This window comes from Hemicordylus capensis, chromosome 4 (genome assembly GCF_027244095.1).
Source record: "Hemicordylus capensis ecotype Gifberg chromosome 4, rHemCap1.1.pri, whole genome shotgun sequence".
NCBI classification, from domain to species: Eukaryota; Metazoa; Chordata; class Lepidosauria; order Squamata; family Cordylidae; genus Hemicordylus; species Hemicordylus capensis.
Genome location: NC_069660.1, coordinates 212,280,941 through 212,293,426, shown reverse-complemented (window position 1 = coordinate 212,293,426; position 12,486 = coordinate 212,280,941). Strand labels below are relative to the sequence as shown.

At 45.2% G+C, this 12,486-nt stretch overlaps 1 long non-coding RNA gene across 1 annotated transcript; it reads right to left on the bottom strand.

The window, feature by feature from the left end:
• Positions 1 to 317: 317 nt before the first annotated feature.
• On the bottom strand, positions 318 to 2,813 carry LOC128324447 (uncharacterized). Its single transcript, XR_008306863.1, has 3 exons — positions 2,698 to 2,813; positions 1,975 to 2,099; positions 318 to 1,844 (listed from the first exon to the last, which is right to left on the bottom strand). It is a non-coding gene; the product is annotated as an uncharacterized LOC128324447 (long non-coding RNA).
• Between the last annotated feature and the right edge of the window lie 9,673 nt (positions 2,814 to 12,486).

The following is a 12,486-nucleotide window of genomic DNA, read 5'->3' as shown; positions in this document are numbered from 1 at the left end:
GCAGCTTGGGGACTCCTCCCACCTCTGCCTGCCACCCTGCTGCAAGCTTTGCTCACCACATTATGCTCAGACATTCCCAATGACTCTGGGGCCTTTTTTTTTAAAAAAAATTGAAAAATATATATTTTTTAAAAATGGAGGGATTTACCCTATTTGGTGGGGAGAACCTTTTTTTTAAAAAAAAGCCGGGGGCGGGGGAAAGCTTTTTTAAAAATAAACCCTATTTAAAGAAAACCCTTTTTAAAACAAGCCTACCCACCCACTCCACCAACAACAACACAATACAATACAGTAAAGTACACAATGGGGACACACACTATTATTTATTATTATTTATTTATTAAATTTATTCCCCGCCCAAACTTATGTCTCTGGGCGGCTAACAACAATGAAAACACATATAAAAATTAAAACACTACAGTTATTTAAAAACCATAAAATTAACAGTACTTTTTAATTAAAAACTTGAGAAGGTTTGGGTAAAAAAATGGGTTTTCAATTTTTTAAAAAAAATAGCCAGAGATGGGGAGGATCGTAACTCAGCAGGAAGCGCATTCCACAATCTTGGGGCAGCAGCCGAGAAGGTCCATCTCTGTATCACTACCAAATGAGTTGGCGGTAACTGGAGACGGACCTCCTCAGATGACCTCAATGAGCAGTGGGGTTCATAGTGAAGAAGACGCTCTCTTAAATACCCAGGGCCTAAGCCGTTTAGGGCTTTATAACTAGCACTTCTTATTTTGCCCGGAAACTTGTCGGCAGCCAATGTAGCTCCATCAACAGAGGAATAATGTGGTCTCTCCGAGATGACCCAGAGACCAACCTGGCTGCTGCATTCTGAACCAACTGAAGTTTCGGGACTACATACAAAGGCAGCCCCACGTAGAGCACATTACAGAAGTCAAGTCTGGAGGTTACCAACAAATGTACCACTGTTTTGAGGTCATTGATATCAAGAAACGGATGCAGCTGGCGTATCAGCCGGAGCTGATAGAAAGCACCCCTGGCCACCACCTCAACCTGAGAAACCAAGGAGAGGTGTGGATCCCGGAGTATTCCCAGACTGCTGACCTGTTCCTTTTGGGGAAATGTGACCCCATCTAGAACAGGCAGATCAAAATCGTCTCTGGAGTTCTGACCTCGCACAGTAAGTACCTCCGTCTTATCTGGATTCAGCTTCAGTTTATTCTCCCTCATCCAGCCCATTACTGCTTCCAGGCAGGCATTTAGGGAGGATATGCCAACTCCTGAAGAAGTTGACATAGAGAAGTAGATCTGGGTGTCATTAGCGTACTAGTAACACCCAGCTCCAAATCCCCTGATGATCTCTCCCAGCGGTTTCATGTAGATGTTAAAAAGCATTGGAGAGAGTATGGAGCCTTGAGGGACACCATACTTAAGCTCAGATTTTGAAGAGCAACAATCTCCAATCGACACCATCTGGAACCTGTCCGAGAGGTAGGAGCGGAACCACTGTGAAACAGTGCCTCCCACCCCCAACCCCCTCAGATGCTCCAGAAGGATACTATGGTTGATAGTATCGAAAGCCGCTGAGAAGTCCAAAAGGACCAACAGAGTCACACTTCCTCTGTCAATTGCCAATTGGAGATCATCCATCAGGCCATCCAAGGCTGTCTCCACCCCATAGCCCGCCCAGAAGCCAGTTTGAAATGGGTATAGATAATCAGTTTCCTCCAAGACCATTTGGAGCTGAGAGGCCACCACCCTCTCAGTTACCTTGCCCAGCCACAGGAGGTTGGAGACAGGCCTAATATTGCCCAACTCTGAGGATCTAGTGCAGGCTTCTTTAGAAGAGGTCTAATAATTGCCTCCTAAGGGGGAATCTGTGAAAACAAGAAACAACCTGTAAAGGAAAAAGACAGAAAATATACCTCCCCACACCCAAACACGAAAGGAGGCCCTATTTAAAGAACACTAACGGGGGAAAGGGGACAACAAAAAGTAATCACTTACCCCCTCTTTGTCCTGAAGATCTTCTGCCATACACACCAGTCAGGAGAAAAAAGAAGGAATTCCAGACCAGTGTCAGACTGGCACAGCACGGGAGGACAGAATGAAAACCTTCCCAGCTATTTCACCTGCCCCAAAAAACAAATTAGAAGTAAAAACACTGAGTAAATAAATAAAAAAGCTGGTGGGGGGAAAGGCTATGGGGATGGGGATGGGGAAGGGGAGGACAGAAGTGCTGGACTCTGCAGCAGGCGGTGTGCTAAGCACAGCAAGAAAATGATTAACAAAGAAAGCACCTGATCCAGAGAAAACAAAGTGGTGGGGGGACCCCAAAGAACCCAGCATAAAATAAAAACAACTGGCAGTGGCTGCTGAACTGAGGAGGAGGAGGACTCTATCTCAACTCAGTCAACAGATTTAAAAGCAGCAACCACCAAAAGCAAAGAAGGTGGGTGGGGGAGTGGGGACTGGGTTAGGGATATGGACCAGAGAGAGGCCTCAGGCCAAAGGGCCTGGGCCCCCCTGGACCAGAGGAGAGGGCAGACAGACAGACAGACACTTACTCCCTCGGGGGTGGGGGAAGCAGCAGAACAAACACACACACAGTTACACTGGTGGGGGGGAGTTTTAAAGCAGGGGATAGAAAGCGGGGGGGGCAGAAAAACAGGCAGAAAGGAGGACTGGGAACAAAAACACAGCAGTCTGTCAAGCAGACTCTCATCACACCGGCAGTAGCTGCAGCAGGCCAGAAGGAAGACAAGGATCACTGCAGCCAGAGTGATTTTGCTAGGCCAGAGGCTTGGCTTTAAATAGGATTTGAAACTCCCTCCTTTGGAACCCCCCCTTTGCCCTCCCCCCTGGCCAATAGGGTGCTAGTTCTCAAGGACCAGCCAGTGCAGAGCTCCAGAGAGCCAGACTCATCTGGCCAATCAGGGAAGCAAGAGCTCAGCCAATGAAATCAAGCAACACAAGCCACATAAAATGGAGAACATCTAAAATGGCCTCTAGAACCTTCAAACAGGCTCGAACCTGGCTTGATTGGTTCGAACTTGGACTGGCATTGCCAATGCAATGCCCTGTTTGGTCTGTGTTCGAACCTTTGAACCAAACCGGTTCAAATTTGAATCGGTTTGCACATCCCTAATCAGTTGTGGCCAGTGACGGAATGCTACTTTGCCAGCCACAGCCAATCTACAGTTTAAAACCCTGGCACAGCCTGCCTAGAAGGTAAGACAGAGTTGTGAGATGCAGAAAAGTGGTGCGCATGCACAGGTGGACATGGGAGGTACGGCTAGCCCAGCTCTCTGATGCCTACACTGGCCTGGTCCCACCTTCCTTGTCCACTGCATGTACCACTTTCTCCCATCTCATGCCTCTGATTTACCTTCTAGACACGTCACACCTGTGTTTCAAAGTGCAGGCTGGCATGGAGTGCTTAGAAAGTAAAGCAGATTTGTGAGATGGGGAAGGCTGGCACATGGGCAGGTGAGGGGGGCAGGGCTGGCCCTACCCCAGATGCTGGCATTAGAGGGCATGGCAAATGGAGTCTCAGGCCCACCTAGGCAGTATCAGCTCATGAGCTGATCAACCAATCTACATTGACTCCATTACAAATGAAAACAAAGACAAATAACCTTGTTGCAACAGGGCAATTCCTCCTCACATGCACAAAGCAATCAGTTAATCATGTGGGGATGAGGAGGAACTATAATATGATGCTAGATTGGAACCAATGTGAGTATCATGCTAAAGGGAAAATGTGGGAGAAAATTAAATTGCATTTCAAGACTTTGCAGGAGGAATAAACTTGCTTTCTACCAGCAGAGGGTGCTAAATCACAAAATGGTACATAAGAAAGCTTCAAGCTGACCATGTAAAATTCTAGACTGGTAGAATAAAGACAAGTGCGATCAGAATTATTAATTTACAGTATTCTTCCTCAATAAATTCCACTAGGTGAAGAAAGCTACTCTAGAATTTGTGATTCCAACCAGTGTTCCATCTAAGGCGTGCACATGTGCGCACGCTCACACGTTTTTTGATGTCTGCTCAGTAAATCTTAGATCTCACTCAGGTTGAATCAGGAAGGCTCCATTCTGAATGCACATGCACACACACTGCCTTGATACTGCCATCCAGAACGAAACCCATTCCGCACACAGATGAAAAAAAATGAGAGAGAACACTGATTCCAACTTCAATCTCAAAGTCATTGGGATGAAGCTAGTTGAAGCACAGGCTCAAGTGACTGGGAGATGGCTGGTGATTACGGTTGCTGCTTCTATGGATTTTATATAGCTTGCCCTTGGTGGCCTGCCATCTTTCTCTCTAAAGCTTTTGTAGAGAATAAGCAAGTAGCACAAGGAGAATTATTAATAGAGGTGCTGTTTGAGGGGTGATAAGCCACCTAATGGCACAGTGGGGAAATGACGATTAGCAAGCCAGTGGTTGCTGATTCGAATCCCCGCTGGTACCTATACCGGGCAGCAGCAATATAGGAAGATGCTGAAAGTCATCATTTCATACTGCACGGGAGGAGGCAATGGTAAACCCCTCCATAGAAAAGCACAGAACTCTGTGGGTGCCAGGAGTCGACACTGACTCAATGGCACACTTTCCCTTTCCCTTTTGAAGGGTGACATTTATATGGGAAATAGTTTAAAATTTTACAAAGGCTGGCTGCATGTGTTTCAAATATGGCACCCTTTCTCACTACCAGTGAGAAAGGACAATAGGGTTAGCAAGGAGGAAGCCCTGAAGAGCTTATCTCCTCACACAGGAGCCCATCCAGACGAGCACCGGCTGCTGCAAGTAGCTTTGAGGGTCAGGGTGCTGGGACATGTCAGCCCCCCACCCCCGCCTGCCCGAGCTCCAATAATGTGCCACATGAGTGCATGGTGCATGATGGGGATCCCCCCTCCCCGAGCCTGCTAGCTGCGGCTGCTTACAGCCATGGCTGACAGACGATCGGAAAAATGAGGTTAAGGGAACGCTTGCTCCCTTAACCTCGTTTTAGAGAGAGGCTCCATTGGCGGGTTTGCTGCCGCAGTGCCGCCTGGATCGGGCCTGATCCAGGAGGTATATATGCACAGCACATGCAAAACCGGACTGGGCTTCCTTAGCCCAGTTTTGCACGCCCCTGTGAATAGCCTCACAGGCTATTCTTCCAAGATCCCTCATGATAATTAAGGGTGTTTTTTCACCACCATACATGAGGTTTAGGACATTTTCCCCTAGCCTAATCACATGCAGAGTTAGGTGCTCCTAAATTGATTTCAGGGGGATTCGGTACACTTAATTCTAAAAGGACTGCAGGAAACACATGCCTCTTGTTTGGCATCACAGATGAATATTGTTCAGCTGGCAAGAATGTTAAGATGGAATTCAGAAGAAAAATCAAATGTAAATCCCAGCTAATTCAGGTTTTACCTCTGCATTCGAAACCGCTTTGAAACAAAGAAGAAACAATCCCAAAGTGATTCTTGATTTGATCATTTTGTATCAGTGGCAGAAGGAGACTGGCAGCTGCCCATGTCTGGCTGCTGCCTTGGTCCCCTGGCCCTGCCCCCTGCATCTGCCATCAGACATGGGGGTGTGGTCTCCCTCCCAAATGGGGCCACGTGGCCCCATTTGAGAGGGAAATCGACCCTGCTGCATTGGCAGCAAGACCAGGAGCGGCTCTCTCATTCTTTAAAAGTAAGCTTGGGCCGATTTCACAGCATGGGCCGATTTCGGTCCCAAACGGGGCCACACAGCCCGATTAAAGCACAACTTTACAACTTTTACTCCCAGTCCTACCTGGAGATGCCAGGGAATGAACCTGAGACATTCTGCATGAAAGTGTGCAGATGCTCTTCCACTGAGCTATGACCCACCCTGTAATGGGGATATCTTACAAGCATGTAGTCACCCATCCAAATGCCAACCAAGGTAGACCCTATGTAGCAAAGGAAACAATTCATGCTTGCTACCACAAGACGAGCTCTCCTTCCCATTACTAGTATCCTATGAGGTCTAGTCTCTCTCTCTCTCTCTCTCTCTCTCTCTCTCTCTCTCTCTCTCTCTCTCTCTCTCTCAACCACTTTGGGAACTTTTGTTGAAAAGCGGTATATAAATATTTGTATTAGTACTAGTAGTAGTAGTCATGGCCAGTGAGCTTCAAAAAGCACTACAGCTCTTTTAAAGCAAAAAGCACAGCCTGTGCTTTTAAAGTGTCTGGAGAATGTTGAGGCACCAGTAACCGGGCCCTCAACTTGCCCATTGTCATGCCCATGCTGATTTACTCGGTCACGAACAGATTTAAGTAACCATTCTCAGCTTTCATTAGTACTGCTGTTTTTGTTGCCTGTACTGTCCATTTCCTGCTTTTTACAGGGAAGCTCTCAAGCCCCATTTTGTGTCATAATCTGTTTACAGTTAGGGTGTCCTCAGAACTGAAGACGCAATGCACACAGAGTCGTGTGTGTGTGTGTGTTGTGTGTGTGTGTGTGTGTGAGAGAGAGAGAGAGATCTTTTGGATTGACTATGGCCTGGTCTGGAGGGCTTTGTTAGCAATAGCAATAGCAATAGCAATAGCACTTACATTTATATACCGCTTTATAGACGGAGCTCTCTAAGCGGTTTACAATGATTTAGCATATTGCCCCCAACATTCTGGGTACTCATTTTACCGACCTCGGAAGGATGGAAGGCTGAGTCAACCCTGAGCCCCTGGTCAGGATCGAACTTGTAACCTTCTGGTTACAGGGCGGCAGTTTTACCACTGCGCCACCAGGGGCTCTTAGGCGCCACCAGGGGCTCTTTGTTGATGCTGGACTCATGCAGAAGTTGTGGGGGTGGGGTCCAATTTAATGCTTGCTCAATCCCCCACGCGCTCCACTAACCTCTTTTAAGGGGAGGGATATTTTTGGAGGCTTGCTGCCGGGAGCCACATGGCTCTCGTTGCAGCACACGACCGGGAGAAACCAGGCTAGGCTCCCTTAGCCTAGGCTCCTGGTCATGGAAATAGCCTCAATTATGATGATTATTTAGGAGTATTTGTGCACATTCACCCCTTTGCATGCCCAGGAAACCATAAGGCTAAAGTAAAATCTCAGTTTTCATGGCTGTTACCTTTCTTTAGGAAGCCCTTCCACACCTTTACTTTTACTGCCTACAAAATGGTGGGCAGAAGTAGGGGAGGTCACCAGCGCTGGTAACCTCAAAATGGCAACACATAGTGCCTGTTCCTGTGCTGCCATTTTGAGAACCCTTTCTGGACATGAATGGTTCTCAAGCAAAAAAGAAAAAAGACCAAGAACAAAAAAGCAGAAGAAAAACCCTGAAAATGAAGATTTAACTTCACGGTATGCTTTCCTGGGCAGGCAAAAGGGTGAATGATGTGGGTTTGGGTTTTTTTTAAAAAAATTATTTTAAAATTACATGTACAGAGCAGAAACCCAGTGAAGTAACTTGGCTATCAGAAGGATGAATGTATGGAATTACTCCTAAAAAGAAAATTTAATTAAACACACACACACGAGAGCAGAGAAGAAACCCAGCAAAGTACCTCTGCTACCACATGCTCAAAGGTGAAGCACAGTCAAAACCTTGAAAGGGCTCCCCCACCCTCAAAATTTACTTTGTATTCTTGACTGTGTGGCCCTAGCAGAAGCTAAGGTACTTGGCAGCACCCTTGCATGTACACAAATAACCCAAAACAGTGCGAATGAAAAATATTATTATTGGCACTCAGTAGGCTGCTTGTACATGGGCATAACTCTAATTGGGCAGACGTGTTAGGAACATAGGAAACTGCCATATACTGAGTCAGACCATTGATCTATCTAGCTCAGTATTGTCTTCACAGACTGGCAGCGGCTTCTCCAAGGTTGCAGGCAGGAATCTATCTCAGCCCTATCTTGGAGATGCTGCCAGGGACGGAACTTGGAACCTTCTGCTCTTCCCAGAGCAGCTCCATCCCCTAAGGGGAATATCTTACAGTGTTCACACATCGTCTCCCTTTCATATGCAACCAGGGTGGACCCTGCTTAGCTAAGGGGACAAGTCATGCTTGCTACCACAAGACCAGCTTTCTTTCCATAGACCAGCTCTCCTTCCATAACATGTTCCAAGAACATGAGCCACCATCGCTTGTCACTTGCTCTCTACCTCCACTTGCCGCCACTGCCCCTGTTGCCTGCCTGCCCACTGCTTCTGCCACCCACTGCCCCATTGTTGTGGATAGTGGTTAATGGCTCTACTCAGGCCCTCCATTCCATTTTGGATCAAACAACCACCAAAAATTAACCGCTACCCATAACACCACCATTGTTCGTTAGCCGGCAAAGGCAAGAGAAAAGGGACCACACTGCTTCTTACCAGCACGTAAGCCAGTTGGGAAATGGAGGGTATGCATGCACCCTCATGCCAACATAGAGTATGCTCCCTCCATTTTCCAGCTGGCTCATACACTGTTAAGAAGCCTGATGTTCCCTTACTGCTGTGCAAGCCAGCTGTGCAAGCAGGATGAGCCAGCTGGCAGGAGGAGGAGCTGGCAGGTGGGAGGAGTGGTGAGAGTGGCAGCTGGGCATTGCATGTGAGTGGGGGACATCTGCAGGGGGGCACACATACTCCAAGGCCTAGTATCCTACGGGTTAGATACAGAACATTGTGAATAAAAATCTTCAGGATTTCGGTTATGATCCCCAGAATGGATCTTGTTGAGCAAATAATTGCAAAGATGAAGTCTGTTCAAGTGCCCCAGCTAACTGAGCAAAGAGGCAACTTTTAACGTGGTGATTCTCTCTATTTAGCACGGGGAGAATAACTGGCCCTATCCACCCCCAGCACAGTACTTCCAGTGACTGTTGCTGGTGTCTATCTTATGTTTCTTTTTAGATTGTGAGCCCTTTGGGGACAGGGGTCCATCTTATTTATTTGTTATTTCTCTGTGTAAACCTCCCTGAGCCATTTTTGGAAGGGCGGTATAGGAATCAAATAAATAAAATAATAAAATAAATAATAAATAAAGTAATTAACCTGAAAATGAAATAAATATATTCAAAACACCCTTGCTTTGAATACTGTGGATTTGAGAAGTTTATCTGGAAACTGCCAGCCCTGAAAAATATGGGGTTTTATAACTGTCTTTGTCTCTGCACTTTAATCTTCAGGGAAGTAAACAGATCCACTGCCTTATGAAAAAGATAGAGAAGTAAGGGGGGAAAGTCCTCATGAAAGGCAAATAGATTCCTGCTGCTGGCGTTGATGGGACCTTGATAACTGCATATGTGGAATTGTCCAACACTGAATGGGGTTGTTTGCACAATCCAAATGCAAGTTAAAGTATTAAACCAGGGATTATGTTTTACTTGGAGTCACCACTAATTTTGCCAAACATGAAATGTTAAGGCAAATTTGGAGGTTCCTACTCAGGTGAAACTTTAGGAGGGACAATAGCGCAGTGGCAGAGCACAGGCTTTGAATGCAGAGGTGTCAGGTTTGGTCACCGGCATCTTCAGGTAGGACTGAGAAAGTCTCTTGTCTGAAACCTTGCAGAGTCACTGCCATCAATACAGACTAGGGGTTCAGAATCTTGGGTCCCCAGATGTTGCACTACTATTATTCCCCAGCAACAATGGCCTTCAATGACTGATGGGAATTGTAGTCCAGCAGCATTTGAGGACCCAAGATTAGGAACACCAGGAATAAACAATAACAAACTAGATGACCCAGAGGTCTGATTCCATGTATGGCAGCCTTCTAAACTTCTGAATTTCAGGTCAAGCAAAGAAAATTTGTCAGCCTTACTGAACATTCCTGAGAGATCAAAGTTGTTCTTACTGCATTAAGTCAGTTTTACTGAACGTCGGTCTTACTGAGACTGTAGGGCAGCCTCCTAAACTTCTGAATTTCAGGGTCAGCAAAAAGAATCTGTTGTTCTTACTGAACATTTCCTGAGGGAGAAATGTTGCAAGTATTACTGAAATTCCCTGTGCTTTACAGAGTCCTACACATCCCTAAATTGTCACCAAGTTTCAGCTGAAGTGCAACTTTGAGGCAGATTAGAAACTTCCTGCTTGGGCAAAAGATGTGAGGAATGTCAAGGGAATCGATAAGTGTTGATAAGAGTTGCAACATTTCTCAAAGATGTTCCACATATTCCTACACTTTGGTTTTTGTACCAAGAGATAACTTCTAAGTTATGTTTTTGTAGCTCCAAACTTTGAAAAAGGAGAGTTGTCAGGCCTCAAGCCTCCCTGACAGTCACAGCTTCTGGCTAGGAAATCCCACAATTATTACTTAACAGTGAAGGAAAGGCACACTTCTTTACTTATACTGCAGATTGTGAGCCCTTTGGGGACAGGGGGCCATCTTATTTATGTATTTATTTTTCTATGTAAACCACTTTGAGAATTTTGTTGAAGAGCGGTATATAAATATTTGTAGTAGTAGTAGTAGTAGATCTTCAAGGACTGTTCTCTGGCAATGGGGAGAGCATAAACCATAACACTGACTTGATATTTGATCATATACCACTCCATCCGTTGGGCCCAGAACAACTTACAGCATTTATGCCCTGCTTACCTGTCATGCATTACCTGTAGCCATAGCATAGGACTGAAGTTTACTATAATATTCCAATGTGTGGTTATGAAGATCACATTGCTTACAAGATCCAGTGTTTATCATATGTATACACAAAGTAGGCCCCCAACCAGGTTTTACCAACTGATAATGAAGGAAGGCGAAGCATTATATGCACTGGGTCTGATTTGGCTTTTCCATAATCCAGGCATACAAGCCACGTAAACGGCAGCCTTGGACCTTGCTTTGATAATGTGTGCTCAGTTTTATCTATTATGAGTGACCCTTATCCCTTATATTCTGAGAAACACAGCAGAAATGCTAGAGAGCTCATTGTCTGTATTACCACCTGCTTGAATGTCCCACATAGACATTCTGCTGTCTGCCCCCATGATTTTTATTCTCCCCACACTAACCCCCTGATAGATTCTCTCTTATATTTAGTGAGTTGTTGCTAACCCTGTAAGGTAAAAGTTGCAGTTATTGAATGGAAAATATAATATGCATATACTGTACATACTTCATATTTATTCAGATCACATTAAGAAATTCTGTAGTATAATATCAATAATGGAACTGTAGACTGAAACTCTCTTTGCTGCTTTTCTGATCTGCTTGTCAAGTACTGATCATAATTGGTTTTGTTTCTCACTCACACTTCCACCTCCATCCCTTCTGCTATGCCATTCCAATCCCTGGTACGGGCTCTCTAAGACCTCTCATTCTCCTCCTTGAAATCCCTTTGCAGTACTTACTCTATTGCTACATATAGTCTGCTCCTTCTGCCAGATGCAGTCCTAAGATAAAGCATGATGAGGGGATAGATTCTGAGTGCCAATAGGTCAGATCTGCCTGGGTTTTTTGTGGGGTGAGGACACAAGTTCTCATGTACTAACTGAACTCAACCTAATTGAAATGAAGTGGAGCTGTGCTAATTTCTCCCCTGATTCTTGGAGATACCATATTATGCCTGTTTTAAAACAGCTACACTGGCTGCTGATATGTTTCAGGGCAAAATACAAAGTGCTGGTAATTACCATTAAAGCCCGAAATGGCTTAGGACCGGGTTAATTTGGAGAGCAACTTCCTTCACTATGATCTCCACCACACTTTAAGGTCACCAGGAGAGGTCCATCTCCAGCTGCCACCAGCTTGCCTGGTGGTGACTTGAGATCAGGCCTTCTCTGTAGCTGCTCCTGGGCCCTGGAATGTGCTCCCTATGCATATTAGAGGCTTAAGAGCTTTAGCAGCCTTTAAAAGGGCTCTAAAACATATATTTTTAGCCTGGCCTTTAGTGAGTACTGAAGAGTTTTTAAACTGGTTTTAATTTTGTTTTAATGAGCTATTTGGGTTTTTTAAAATCTGTTTTTATATTTGTGAACCACCCAAAGCCATCTGGGTGAGGTGGCATAAAACACTATTATGCTGTTTACACACAGTCCCAGATGTTATTGACTGTATTTAGTACTTTAATTATTGGGCCTTTTCCAAGGGTCTAGGATAACTAAAGAAAAATTCAAGATATCATCGTAGTATTCATGCTGTCCTGAGTAGTGTAGCCTTCTGTAGTTAATGTATTGTAATGTTATTGATGCCCAAGGTGTTGAGATGGTGTTCAAGTCCTTTTGGTACTGCACCAAGGGCACCAACAACTATGGGCACCAACAACTATTGGCACCACTCTTGTTTTCTTTTTCCAGAGCCGCTCAATTTTAGTCTGAAGGTCCTTGTATTTAGTTATTTTCTCCAATTGTTTTTCGTCGACTCGTCTATCCCCTGGGATTGCAATATCGATTCTTCTCGATGACTGTCAGATCAGGCTTATTGTGTGCTAAATGCCTATCAGTTTGTATTCAAAAATCCCAAAGGATGTTTGCCTCTTCATTTTCTGTGACCTCCTCAATTGGATGATCCCACCAATTCTTGCTTGCTGGCAATTTGTAATTC